Consider the following 15,326-nt stretch of genomic DNA (forward strand, 5'->3'; position numbering starts at 1 on the left):
GAATACAACATGGGCCAAGTAGAGAGTCTCTATGATGAACAGTACCCACATTATCACCAAAAGCGTGATCTTGACCCTTGACATAGCTATCTCAAAATACAATCAGTTCTACGTTAGATTATCACCAATATTTCGACCAAGTTTAGTAACGGTTAGTCAAGCAACGTAGACGCTAGAATGTACACAAACATGGTGACGAATAAACTTGATCGGGAACCAAATATCCAAGTTAATTACAAAAAAAAACACAATCTGAAAGTTTATGGTTTGTTTAATGGAATTAATATTAGTCAGTGACATTAGCAGTTTTATAAAAACATGCCGTTTTCATTCATGCTTTGTGTTCTTCAATTGTAATGTTTTTTCGTGTTTAAGCGCAGTTTATTTTTATCATTATTCTCCTCTTCCGGAGATGAACTCCATGCTCCATCTGGGTTGAACTTCAGTGATTGACTTGTCAAGTCGACAGCTGATTACCTTTTCGCTTGTGATGTGTTTGTTTGTTGTTTTAGTACAAAAAAAATATTTTTTTTCGATTATATTGGATTTATTACTCTGTAAAATGTAAAAGTCGGATGCTATCATCTATATAATAATACGCTAAAATATTTCTTGTCTTTCACACACATAAATAAACGAGATCGTCCCATCAGCAAAGATGGTGATGTTGTTGAGGTAAACAATTCTGACTTCATCCATTTCAAAATTAATTGTTCCACGAGCAAATTATGTTGTCCTGTCGACTAAAACCGTACAATTTTAAATACATACATTTCAGAAACTGACATTCGTTTTATTGATTTGAAGAATGTTTAGCTGACGATTATTTTTTATATAGTAAGACGGAGAATATTTGTTGTTTTTAAAAAGAATCCAATTGCTAAAATTTAAATAAATATTTATTAAAAGAAAGTAAGTAAACACTTCATCAAATCTCCACACTACCGTAATGTAACTTGCAATAATCCTTATCCCTGAGTGGCTTCCGGGCCTTGATAAGTGGTGATCACTGTGTAAAAAAAAAATATTTAGTTGACAATCATAATTATTTTATAGTAAAAGAAGAAGTCATTTTTGTTTCTTAGTTTATTTATTGCGGACTATTATCCTCATCTTTCTTAGGTGCTGTTTAACGACGTTTCGGCCAACTATTCCTCTGGCCTTCGTCGGGTGGTAACCGCGACGGAATAGGAACTCCGAATCTCCTAACTGCATTCTCAGCAATTACTGACATCCATAGTTGTTGTTGTGTGGCAGTAATTGCTGAGAATGCAGTTAGGAGATTCGAAGTTCCTATCCGTCGCGGTTACCACCTGACGAAGGCCAGAGGAATAGTTGGCCGAAACGTCATTAAACAACAACTAAGAAAGATGAAGATAGTATCACGCAATAAATAAATCGATAAAGATAATACTCATCTGAATAATGAATTCCAATTAAATAATATATATCATTTTTGTTTGTTTAGTTTTTGCTTTGTTTTTGTTTTTTGCTTTTTGTTGATTTTTTTTGTTCGATTGTTTTCGTAATAACATTGATCATGGAAAACATTATTTTAAAAGGAATATTACTATTATTAACAATACAGATTGATGTAGAAAACACCGTGGAATTTCTACGGTGTTTCGTTATTAAACTTATAAATTTATTACTAGTTTGATTTATCAGGTCGATGCAAAAGTCAAAATTCTATCTTGAAAATGAAAAACTGTTTTTTATATCCTTATAACAATGACGATCTTTGCTTTATATAACTTGATTCTATCTGTCAATGAGTTTATATAAGCATCGTTTGTAAAATTCTTTAGGTTTTGATGTGAAAAACGCATCTAACTCAATATCCTTTCGTGATGTTGGCCTAAAATCATCTAAATGACTTTGTAGTCCGCATATAAAATTATAATCCATGGGAGTTAGATCGGGAGAATATGCAGGATGGGGCAAGATTTCATAACCAAATTCTCCTAGAAAATCTTTGATCAGTAGTTTTGTGTTAGGACAAGTATTATCATGATGGAAGATCCTTTTTGTTGTCTAAAGAAGGTCGTTTCACAGTCAACATGGTTGGAAAATATTGCAGAAAAATATGCTCATAATCTGAAAGCAAAAGCCATAAATGAATCATGGTGATATGTTTAAGCAATATCTCTCCGCATGAAATAAAGTACAATGTTTAAAATGCCTCTTCTACAAACTGGTAATAGCTTTTGGATCGACATGATCCATAATCAATACAAATCAATTGTTCCCTTCCTGAAGCAGCCATTCAAGCCCAAATCACTAGTGCCTTCACGGATGAGATTGTCTACTTTGGATTATAAGCAGATCCCTTGTTTACCAAGATTTCATCTTTTCCTCACTTTGCTAGAGATGAATATTGGTCTCAACATTCTTGAAACTTTGTTCTAAAAAGTTAACGTTTGTGCTTTCTCGGAAATCAATACTCGCTTTCCAACTATTGACGAGCTGTTTGCATCTTCTGGCATGGCCTTTATATTTCTCGAAGTCTTGTAAGGTTCTGCTTCGTCTTGGCTGGTCCCGAAAATGACAAAATCATTGCAGCAAAAATGAAGAATTATGGAACTCTATAACGTGAGGCTGCTTCCAAGTTGACAAAATAAAAAAGTTCTTGTTTAACTTAAATAATTAAATTCTACCCAATGTCCACCATTACCCATCATCACGGTGCTGTTTCACTGACCACTTGACACTCAAATGACCTTTATCCTCGAATGGTCTTTGGGGTTTGATAAGCGGTTATTTTCTTGTAAAAATATATACTCAACGTTTTTTTTAGGTGGCTCTTATAGTTGAATTTATAATTGGTTAGAGTGGCCTTTCTTCCCTTATCCCTTAAAGTGTCTTCTGAATTGTCAAAAGTTAAACCCAATCACTGTTTCGTTAGGGCTCTCGCCTATTTTCCCATGTACAGTACCACTGTAGTACTATCGCTCCCCGGGAGGGTTACTTGGTTGATGAACGTCTTTGGAATGCAACCAGCCCCACGGGGAATGAACGATATCCAACGATATCTAAACGATAGGCACATGTTGGAAACACAACGGAAACGGGTCGATCCGTCGTCGGCTATAACTCTTTGGTACGGGTCGCATTATGTGTGGTCATTGCAGGCATCTTCCCATCGTCGCTTGTTGCGTGTTCATTGCAGCTTTCTGTCGTCGGCATTAATGGTATGCTGAAATCGAACACTTGTATGAAAACAGCGACAAAATACATTTTTATAAAAATATATATAATTTATTAAACAGTTAACAAGTTAGGAAACGTATTTAGTCGACCCATCGCGTACAGCGAGCAAACCTCAACTGTCTTTACAACAATCAAATTATATTTAATTCTCTCTTTCAATGATAGGAATAGAGAAAGAAAGAGTGAGAAAATGAGAGAGAGAAATATGCTTTTCACACAATGTTTTAGTTTTCAACTTCAGATATCCGCGTGTAAATCTGACCTTTAAAAGTTTCATAACATGTCATGTCACTCAAACCCAACCGACATGATCTAACGTTCCCAAACCCAAAAACACCTGCATGAAACGTTTTTAACTGCATCACAAAGTCAGACACAAGGTTAGAAGCTAGATATAGGGGTTATTAATTGAGCAGCCCCCAGCTCCCTTAAAAGGGGCTACGTCATTGTGCCACACCACCGGTGACGTCAGTTAACAGTTGGTCACATTACAACACAAGCCTCAGACAGCTGTCCCAACCCTTCCTCCTGTGATTGGAGAACCAACAACTGCATAAGGGGCAAAACATGTGCGCATGCTAAAACAACACGTATTCACATAAGATCATTTATGTACCTGGGAGCGTTTTTAGGAAGGTTCTCTATCAAAATGCCTCTGGTAGATGTCGAAAATTGTTAATCGATAATCGAAAAATCCGATTAAAGAAAGAACAGTTCGATTCTGAACAAAGTTAACACCTTATAACGCCTAACATCATAATTGCATTTGACAAGTTTTATCACCGCACATTCAGAAGGAGCCGGTGTATAAAATAAGCAGTAGGTTTTTTGATAAGACAGGGATGCGTTCGAAATTAGTGTTTCTTTTTCGAACACAAATTTGGCATGATATTTGACTTTTTTATTTTAAACTTTAATTCAAGCCATTATATAATAGTAATAATAGTTTTAATAAAATCAACAGTAGGTTCTTTGATAAGATAGGAACGTGTGTTCGTAATGAATATTTCTGATTAGGATACAAGTGAATCATGCTATTTGACTTTTGAATTTTAAACTTTAATTCAAGTCATTATATAAAAATAATGTTATAAAATCAATAGCAAGTTCTCAACAGTGCAATGTAGACTACAATGTTTTGTGAACTAAATCACTGCAAGAAGGCATTTGCAGTTTCCTCCCGCTGCACCGCAGTGGGTCCTTAACTAGAGCAGACAATCAATTGGTTTGATTGAAAAGAAAATTGGTAATAATCACCGATTTGATTTTTTAAAAAATGGGTAATATTACCGATATCGATGACAATAAAAGTATGGTATTGATCCTCATTTAATCCCGGGCAACGTCGAGTATCCCTGCTAGTAATAAGTATGATTCATATGAATAAGCTTGTTACGACTTGTTCACCGGCTTGATTCTGTTTTGGGGGATTTTTTTCCCCAGACCCATTTTTATTTAAAAAAAAAGAAAAAAGGTATTCAAACAAGAGACAACGTTAAAATTGCCAAAATCCATATTGAAAATCGTACTATGTAATCGATAAGTAGAGTTTTTATATAGGCGAGTAAAAAGTGAACGTATTTCCTTTCTGTAACCTCATAACCCAGGCTTCCCGTATTCTTACTCGTTAACCTTCACATTCCATGAACGATTTTTCAGACAAAGGAGGAAGAATAGCTGTTTTCTGTGTTGGAATCTGTCTAATTACTTGTCGTTGGCTAGGTTATTTTCCTTAGAAATATTTTTCGACTCCCTTACATTAAGTGGCTTCATGACTTGTCTGGGGCGATTTCCATAAAAAAAAATAAAAAGTGTCCAATATATACCAACTATTTCACTTAGAACTGAAGTGAAAAGTGACAGCTTCATATGGTTTCTATTAAAAGTATGACGTTTCAATTTTTCTCTGTAGTTTTTTTTTATGGAGATTTTTCTTATTTATTCAATAACAGATGGCACCATTTTCGTCATTATGATATTCTTGGTTTGGGTAATACAGTAATTAGTATAGACGGACAGTCGCCTATAAGTAGCCTTTATACGATAATATGGCACTCCATCAGCGTATCTGCTAAGTGAACCACCTACCTTGGACATCTTAATATAAATATTTATAAATAATGGTGCAGCCATGTTTTAGTTTCACAAGTACCTCCATGGAATTTACTTGTACACTGAAACGTAAACCCGACCAATATATATATATATATATATATATATATATATATATATATATATATATATATATATATATATATATATATATATATATAATTATTTTTTTACTATAATAATTAAATACCTACAGACACTAGTGTTTCATCCTTTCGGGATTCTTCAGTGCAGGGTGTCACGATTACTACCAGTCGAACGATTCGAACCCCGCAACACGAGACATCTCTGGCTCGATTAGCGGAGGCCGTATCCATTCGGCTACCATTAACCGTGGGAAATAGCGTTGAATTTTAAACATTTTAATTTAAATGTTCATTACGTCAGACAGACAGTGATCAAATCGTTATACGATGATCTACGCATAAGAGCTAAATTGACCGACTTTTAATTCAACTGAGAGTGCTCAACGATAAGAAACGAATTTCTTAAAGGGGCTGTCATAATTATTTTTTTACTATAATAATTAAATACCTACAGACACTAGTGTTTCATCCTTTCGGGATTCTTCAGTGCAGGGTGTCACGATTACTACCAGTCGAACGATTCGAATCCCGCAACACGAGACATCTCTGGCTCGATTAGCGGAGGCCGTATCCATTCGGCTACCATTAACCGTGGGAAATAGCGTTGAATTTTAAACATTTTAATTTAAATGTTCATTACGTCAGACAGACAGTGATCAAATCGTTATACGATGATCTACGCATAAGAGCTAAACTGACCGACTTTTAATTCAACTGAGAGTGCTCAACGATAAGAAACGAATTTCTTAAAGGGGCTGTCATAATTATTTTTTTACTATAATAATTAAATACCTACAGACACTAGTGTTTCATCCTTTCGGGATTCTTCAGTGCAGGGTGTCACGATTACTACCAGTCGAACGATTCGAACCCCGCGACACGAGACATAGCCTATCAAAGAGAAATGATTTAATAATTGAAAAAACATTTCCAGTTATACCGTAGCTGAAAATCTTGTGAAGTAGGCCCTTATGCCATGCCTTATCGAAGGCCTTTGATATGTCAAGAGCAATTGCCCTAGAAAGGAAGCCTTTGTCAAGAGATTCACTAATCCTATGATATATAACCGTTAGCACATCTGCGGTAGATCTAGCAGAACGGAAACCACATTGCATGTCACTAAGAAGGTTTACTGGAATCAAGGTTCTTGATTAGCTTGGCGACCTCATGCACAAATATTTGTATGCTGCATAGTGTGTTGTCTGTTATAGGAGGAAATACGGGGATTTGGTGGCCTTGGTCGCATAGGGTAGAATTAACTGCAAAGTTATTGGCAAATAGTTTGGCCTTGTCTGATGCTGACGAGATGGCCTCAGGTCCATTGATGACGGTTGGGATAGAACGCACGCTTCTGTTCAGAATCCTATTTGCTATTTGCCAAAACTGGTGGGAACTAAGCCGTTGCTCAGCTACTTTGGTTTTAACGGACTGAGCGTATAGCTCTCTTGCATTTTTTATTCCTCTTTTACAGTGGTTGCTGGCAGTCCTTAAAACAGCTTTAGTCTCAGTATTATTACGTTAGTAGCTATGGAAAAAGTGATTTCTGTGCGCGATGGCAGCAGCACATTTTGGGGAGAACCATGGCTGGCTGTTAGGTTTTTGTTGGAATTTTTTGAATGGTATGAATCGGCCTATGCCTGTAATTAACCATTCGGTCAGGTCTGATACTATAGAGAACACATGGAATGCAGAGGTAAATCAGATATGAATGTACGGAAACTATCCCAGCCAGCCATAGAGTATCGATATACAGTACGGTGGAGAGGTACGTCTGAAGACTTATTGCATTTCATTTTTATCTTAACTGATATCAACGGAGTGGTCGGAGGATTCCAGGGGAGATAGAACGGAACATGAGCATAGCTCAGGGGAACTTGTGAGAAAAAGGTCTAGAAGGCTTGCATACTGACCAGTAGTATCGGGCACACGGGTGGGTTCATGAACAATCTGAGTGAGGTCATAAGCAATGGCAAAATCATGACAAAACCTCCCCTCATTATCTGTCTTATTTGAGTGGGTCAGCCATTCCACGTTATGGACATTGAAGTCACCGCAAATGTGAATGTTAGCCGAAGGATGAGCAGACAGGATGTGGTAAATTTTCTCAGATATACCCTTAAGGATAGTAACTCTGCTGTTGTGGGGACGATATAGGGTAAATATAAATGCGGTGGTGTAAGCAAGTGCAACCTGGATGCAAATTAGAGTCTTCTCTGGAGATATCCCTATCACACGTAAAGCTATCTTTAATGTAGGCACATATTCCATGCCCATGGCGATCTTGGGGGTCAGATTTAGATGTTAAGTTAGAGTATCCTTTAATTATGAACTCATCTAGGGAAGTAGACGGCCCTGTACCAGTGTCGCTCAGGAAAATAGGCCCGCTTTCGTCTCCTGTAATTGGGTTTCAATCTCTGGAAGGTTGGAACGTAGACCCCTGATGTTGGAGAAGAAGACATGGTAGTAGGGGTCTACGTTGGAGGATGGGGTTCTTCGTTTATTCGTGTTAAACACGTAGTTTTAAAATCTATGAAACAACGAAATGTTTATTGACTTTTAACGCGAGAAACAACACACAACTTTTCCTCTTGAATTAATTCATTATTTTTTCTTCTTGTTTTATTGAATATTGAATAAGTTCAATTTCAGTATAGATCGTGTTTCTTATTTTTCTCTTTTTTAATGCATCTTTTTATGTTTTCTAAATTTTTTTTTTTTTGTAAAAGCTTTTTATCAATAGCCTGGCTTGCTTGTCATTTTTCACTGACCAGGCCTGCTTTACGCTGACCATGATGTGACGAAGATAACTTAAAAATAGCGATTAAAATTTAGTCAAGTTAAGATACGGTGAGAAAGAGACCGTATGTTTCTGTTACTTAAAGCGAAACATCATTTTCACGTGTCAATTTAAAAATTAACGATTTTTTCTTGAATACATTTTTTTTCTTCATTTAGTTCTAAATCTGTTATTCAGATCTAAAATATGTTTGCGTCCGTCCAGCCCACTACCACATCTATAAAGAAATACAAACAAACGCTATATAAAAAGCGTACCACGAGAAAATGATAGAAGGTATTCGACTGGGCTTCAGTCTCTAATATAATTCACAACAGTTATATTATATCTTTAGAAAGCAACCATTCGCTCATATATGAAATAAGTTTGCCACGTCTGTGTTGATGCATCAACCGCTAGTTTCCTCTTAGTAGATACTGTGCACAAAAGGGTATTTAACCTAATACGTTTGGCACTGTTTACAACCTAGTGCTACCAGATCAGGCTGTTTGAAGATATTGGCTTTCTGACCTAAACTACACGAAACATCGAGATAATCGTTTTTCTTTTCTTTTTCCTTTGCAAACTAAAACCAAAAAAAAGAATTTTTCTCTATAAAATTACCAAACGAAAATCCATAAACAAATATTTGGTGAATATAAAAAATTTGGAGAATATAAAAAAATTGAAGCCTAAAAACTTTAACCAAAATTAATGGATTCGGCATTAAAAGGGTTCATATGGTGTAAAACAAAACAAACAAGCCATTGTCTACAAAGCTCCAACCTCTGTCCCATCACTGCAATGTTGCATCGCAATGTTTGTTTTACAATTAATTCCAGGGAATGTACGCCTTCGAACTTATTTCACTTGTACACCCCTCCCCAACGTCTTTTTATTCTTACTCTTATTCTGTTAGAAGTAAGTTCCAATTTTTTCACTGGAGAGATCCACAAACTATTATCCTTTCCCTTTCCTTTGTTGATAATATTTTTCATAACTAGGACTTATACTTGAGTCTTCCGGGCATACAATAAAGGAGTTGATCCTGAGTATTGTCAGCACGTTACAAGATCTCTACACGACACTAGTGAGATGAAAAATATTGTGTAACATTGTTAGTATTAAGTAATGTCTCCCATGCAGATATCGGGTGACGCACGGTCGTTTTAATTTGAGCGGGATTCTGTATGTTTTGGCAGCCAGGGTACTGCTTAAACGGATTTTTATTTAATGAATTCTCGCGAGAATTCAATTCCTCCCTCCTCCCCATCTTTTTTTCTCTTGTCTAGGTTGCTGAGCTCCTGCTGATTCCATTGTTGTTGTCACTCCTCCCCTCTCCTTCTCTTCCTTTCTTCAACTGACAATTTTGTAAAAACATTTTTTTTAATCATCTGATGACGTTTTGTTTACACTCCAAAGTTGAGACACAATACAATGTTAAAATATATGCCGAGCTAGGAATCTTTGCAAATCAAGACGAGCCGAAAGAAATAGTTTGAGCAAAAGCTGATTTGTTTTCGGTTTTCTTTGACGACATTATTGGCAAGGTAAGTGAATCACATTAGATTTATAAACTCAAAAAATCTCTTTTAGGAATATTCGTTTTACTCTTTCTCGAAGATATCAAATTCTTCAACTCCAGACAACAATAGTTTTGTCGTTTTATATAAAAATAGTGGACCTTTACAATGAACACACCCCTTATATATATAGTCTTTGAAGTTTTTAACCTTTAAAACTATACAAAAAATATTTTTTATCATTCGTTAGAAAACCATTCAGTCAGTAAGTCATTTAATCACCTGCAATCACTGCATCAACTCGCTCTCGAATTTACTATAATACCAATAATTTATTTTTCAAGGGATCATCAGTTGTTTACCATGAAACACTGTTTCGGGGATTTAAAAACATATATATATATATATATATATATATATATATATATATATATATATATATATATATGTGTGTGTGTGTGTGTGTGTGTGTGTGTGTGTGTGTGTGTGTGTGTTCTTTTCGTCTTTTTCAAAATTTTCAACGGATTATTATCATTTGAACACTAATCTACCTAATTATCAAAAAATGCAACAAAAATCAATATCTAGATATTTGAAGAGTGCTCAGTTTATAATACAATGCTTTAGTAAATCGATCCCCCCTATTGGAACCGCTTATTATTATTATTATTATTATTATTATTATTATTATTATTGTTGTTGTTGTTGTTGTTGTTGTTATTGTTATTGTTATTATTATTATTATTATTATTATTATTATTATTATTATTATTATTATTATTATTATTGGCTCACAAGGAGCTTCATACAGATCTTCAGAGATCTTTCTCTGAAAACAGCCTGTGGTGTTCCCTGGAGGCTGAGTGACAACAAGTCTCCCCAGGTTTCCAGTATTCTCCACCTCTTTCGATAACATTTGTAAATAAATTTGCATTTTCGCAACAGCTGCTTGCCATTGATTTCTCGTTGGCAGCAGCTATTGGTCTTTGCTGGGATTTGAGTGGCAATACGCCTCCCCAAGGTCTCAGTTTTCTTTGCACTTATTCAGCTGAGGTCTGATCAGTTCATCGGTCTTTCCTTCCTACTTGACTTTACTTGGTTATTTGGCCTCGCTCTTTGGTGGGGGGACAGTGATGTGGCAATGAGGGTAGGGTTGGGTTAGAAAATTTATAGATCTACGGTTTCAGTGTTCTTGGTTCCATGTTTTGCCTTTGCAACAGTTTGTCTGGCCCGCACTTGTTGCTCATGTCTGTTAGTTTCCACATCCAAGGGTTTTTCTTAATATTTCAGCTGTTTTCAGTATTGTTGTTTGTTGTATTTTTGCAGTTATTCCTTTGATTCCAATTTCTCCCATTCGTTTTTCAAAGTTTTTCGGGGCTGTTCCTAGTGCTCATACTATTATGGGTATTATTTTGATTTTCTTCATCTTCCATATCCCTTTGGCTAGCTCTGTATATTTGCTCCGTTTCTCCTTTTCTTTGATATTTACCCTGCAAAGTCTACGATTTAACACGATTTTTTTCTTGTTAATTATTATGACATCAAGTATTCTTGATTGGATGGGTTTATCAGTTTGTATGTCCATGTCCCATAGGACTTTGTGATTCTCGTTTTCAAGTACTGTTGCCGGCTTATGTTTGTACAACTTGTTTGTGCGTTTGAGATGCAGTTGCTTACATAATTCTCAGTGTACTACCCTTCCCACTATCGTGTCTGTTCTTGTATTCCTTTTGGGCTAGTTTGCTGCATTAATTTATTATATGGTTTATCGTCTCTTTTCTTTGCCCACAGAGTCTGCATTTACTGTTTTCTTGTGTTTTATCGATCTTTGCTTTGATGTGGTTGGTTCTTATCGAGTTGTCTCGTGCTGCAATTATTAGGGATTCAGTTTCTCGGCTTATGTGTCCTTTTCGCATCCATGTCCAAGTGTTTTCGTTATTTTCCAAGTGTATTCGTTATTTGCATCTTTTGTCATCCTTATGAATCTCAGGGTAGTTGTTTCTCTTCCTACTTTGTTGTCTTTTTTCTTGTTCTTTTTTAGAATAACTTTCATATTTTTAGATATTTTCGAGATATATCCAAGACTAATGTCGCAATAAATCATTAGGAGCTTTTGGAATTATGAAGATATTTAGATTTTTTTTTTAAATATGTTACAGAACCGAAAATGTTTTAGTATTTTTTATTTGACGAACAGTGCTCAAAAGTTGGTGCAAATTAGAAATCTAAATTTTTGTGGCAGAACTCATATATATATATATATATATATATATATATATATATATATTACACAGTGGTCACCACTTATCAAGGCCCGGAAGCTACTCAGGGATAAAGGTTATTGCAAGTACATTACGTTAGTGTGGAGATTTGATGAAGTGTTTACTTAAGGAGGCGGTTCATTAGGAATTTGTTAATGTTGGACTTGAAGACATCCAAGTTGTAGTCAGGTGGGAAGCAGGCAGACGGAACAGAGTTCCACAGGCGTGCAGTTCTAAGAAAGAAGCTTTGTTCATGGAATCCACGTTTTGATTTAGGCACAGATATAGAGTGGGGGAAATTTTTCACAGTGGATTCGGCTAGACGGGTGTTTTTCGTGAAAGATTGGCGAGGGGGGACCAGAGATTGGAGTTCAGACGAGCACCTGCCATGGAAATAACAATAAAACAATGATATGCTCGCAACTTCTCTTCTGTGGGAGAGAGGTTGCAGGGAAGAGAAAAGGGCATCCCCCACTACGCCACGAAGTCTATTTTGTACTCTGTCAAGGCAGGATAGGCTGTTTTTAGCAGCTCCTGCCCAGATATGGCAGCAGTACTCCATCCTTGGACGTACTTGGCTTTTATATAGATAGAGAATTGCATCAGTAGTGAGATATCTTCTGGGGCGGTAGAAGGATCCCACCATCTTTCCAGCGACCTTGTATATATATATATATATATATATATATATATATATATATATATATATATATATATATATTTCCAGCGACCTTGTATATATATATATATATATAAATATATATATATATATATATAAATATATATATATATATACATATATATATGAAGTATACAACTTTCCTACAGCCCACACCACTGAACAGAATCATGACCTATGTATACATACTCACCTATAGCCCACACCACTGGACCGATCATGACCAAACCTGACATGATGGTAGTTTCCCACCTATGGATGGTGCGCACCATTTTTCAAGGTCAAAGGTTAAGGTTATAATTGGTGCGGCTCTTCATAAAATCCCCCACCTAGGGATGGTGCACACACACACAGGAGAATCTTTGCTATATCTTTGATAAAAATGTATTTGTGATATTAAACAAATATTTACCATTGCGATTCTTTGTAATTGTTTCAATTTTTATGTGCAACAAAATAAGTGTCAGCTTTGATGTAACCTACTTTGCTTTAAAGTTCGTTGTTGGATTTCAGTCACTACAGGAGGCAGTTAAAAAAAATCTTAAACACTTTAAGCAATAGTCGCTTTTACAACATCCACTTACTGCAAGGTGCCCGTGAAACGGTTTTCCGAGCGTAGAGCAAAGTCCCGTGCAAAGCGCGGATATCTTTGCAATACTAAATATGAAGCCACTAGAATTATGTAATACATAACTCGTTTCCCTTATATATTGCTTAGCACTGCATGATTCTGTAGGCCCTCATATGTTCTATGTGGACAAATTTGATATTTATAACATTTGGTAATCAATCTACCATAATTCCCAGAGAAATATCATTACTTTTAAACCAATATTTCACAATAAAGATGAGTATTGTTCAGATCTTCGTATGTGATTAAGATTTGGACTAAGATTTCTATTGGCAAAAGTATCTAAAGTTCATTTAAATTTATGTTTGGTTTAATATGAAATAAACAAACGGGTTTTATTTCCTATTAAAAAGCATGGAAGTCTGTAAAAGGTTAGCATTAAGTTGCTGGTGCCAATTACCACCACTGAAACATATTCTAAAACCAACCGTTACTAGCTCAGATTAAAGTGTAGTATGTGTGCTTATATTATGTCCAGGCTTTTAGATCTGACTATTTTTAATGGGTGAATTAAATATCAACAAATACTACAATTTCATCTTTACTTTCGGCAGCCTCGTAACTCTTTCTTTCCTCACATTCCATGAGCAATGATAAAGGTGGAAGAATTGCTGTTTTTATTTTATTTTATTAGAATCTATCCACATAACATTTATCGTTGGTTAGTTTTTGCCCTGTAAGTGGTATTTTTTTAGATCCTTTTGTCATGTGAATTCATGCCTTGTCAAAAGTAATTTTCATTAAAAAAAAAAATGAAAAAAGAAACATTTTCTGCCACACATTACCCCTTTTCAGACATGCATATTATTTTTAAAATATGATATTTTATGATTTTCGATCTAATTTTTGGCGTCGTAAAATATTTTATACGTCGGTTCTAAGACCTTACGGTCTTTCCAGAAAAGATATGTTTTGTGAGCCATCATTTTTTTATTCTTTTTTCCTTTTTGCGATCGCGACATTTTCTTGCGATAGAACAAGTCAATTTGAAGGGCTTCTACTGTTTCATACAACTTTAACGGTTTCATATCTGGAGGCCCACAATCAACATTTTTTAGCGAGAGGAAAGATTTCTTCAAATATTTTTACAAGTTGAAAAACATTTCATCCAAGGCATGAAAATTGTTAACCAAAATGTTTTTACTATAGGCTTTAAAAATAAAGGTACAAGATTCAATTTGAAATTTATTTATCTTCGAAGTGTACTTTTATAAATTTTACAAAGTAAGGTATGCAACTTTAATACCTTACTTTGTAAAATGTATAAAAGTGCACTTTGAAGATAAATAAATTTCAAATTGAATCTTGTACCTTTATTTTTAAAGCCTATAGTAAAAACATTTTGTTTAACAATTTTCATGCCTTGGATGAAATGCTTTTCTAACTTGTATCCTATTTTTTTAAAGATTATATTTTATTCAATTTATTTATTTGGATTTTAAAAAAGATTAATGTGATTTTGTATGTATTTATAAAAACTCTCCTACTCTCTATTTCAGATTGTATTTCTCCTCACACCGCAACTCATTTTTGCAACCCCCCTCTTTGTATTATTACAGGTCTGAATATTCTCTCTGTTTCAGTTTGTAATTCTCTTCACTCCATAACTCTTTTTTGCAACTCTCTCTTTGTCATACATGTCTGAATAATAAGAAAATCTGAATTTTTTTAACAAAAACTTTAAAATTACTTTTTTAGATTATTTTTTTAACTTTTTTCAGAATAGAAAATCTTTACAATTTAATAAGGAACATATTTCATATAGGTTTCATCAAAAATATTCAGTAGATAACGAAAAAAATAGAGATGAAAATTTCAAAAGGAGTGTATAACTGGTTACGCTCAATAGTAGTCCTCGCTAGCGAAAGACTTTGTTATTGTTATTCTATTACTATTATTATTTAAAACATTTTGTGTCCTGCACTTTCGCGCGAGGACTAATTTCCATTTTTTTTTTCAGTTCAAAAAGTATTCATTATAAATTCGCTCGCAAAGAAACTTTAAACGGCAAGGAAAATGTGCACATCAAAAGGAAGTAATTATTTTAA

At 34.9% G+C, this 15,326-nt stretch overlaps 1 protein-coding gene across 2 annotated transcripts in view; it reads left to right on the forward strand.

Annotated features, from left to right (window-relative positions):
- The window catches only part of LOC145283668 (hydroxylysine kinase-like), a 243,890-nt gene that overhangs the window by 14,639 nt on the left and 213,925 nt on the right, over nucleotides 1-15,326 (forward strand). Inside the window, exon 1 of one of the 2 annotated variants that reach the window (XM_080132679.1) lies at nucleotides 9,471-9,734. The exons of the other annotated variant lie outside the window; for it this stretch is intronic. The gene's annotated coding sequence lies outside the window, so the exon portion shown is untranslated. Of the gene's footprint in view, nucleotides 1-9,470; nucleotides 9,735-15,326 lie in introns of those variants that run through there. 2 annotated transcript variants of the gene reach the window in all.

This window comes from Euprymna scolopes, chromosome 8, assembly GCF_053919585.1.
Source record: "Euprymna scolopes isolate OS-2025 chromosome 8, ASM5391958v1, whole genome shotgun sequence".
Taxonomy (NCBI): Eukaryota; Metazoa; Mollusca; class Cephalopoda; order Sepiida; family Sepiolidae; genus Euprymna; species Euprymna scolopes.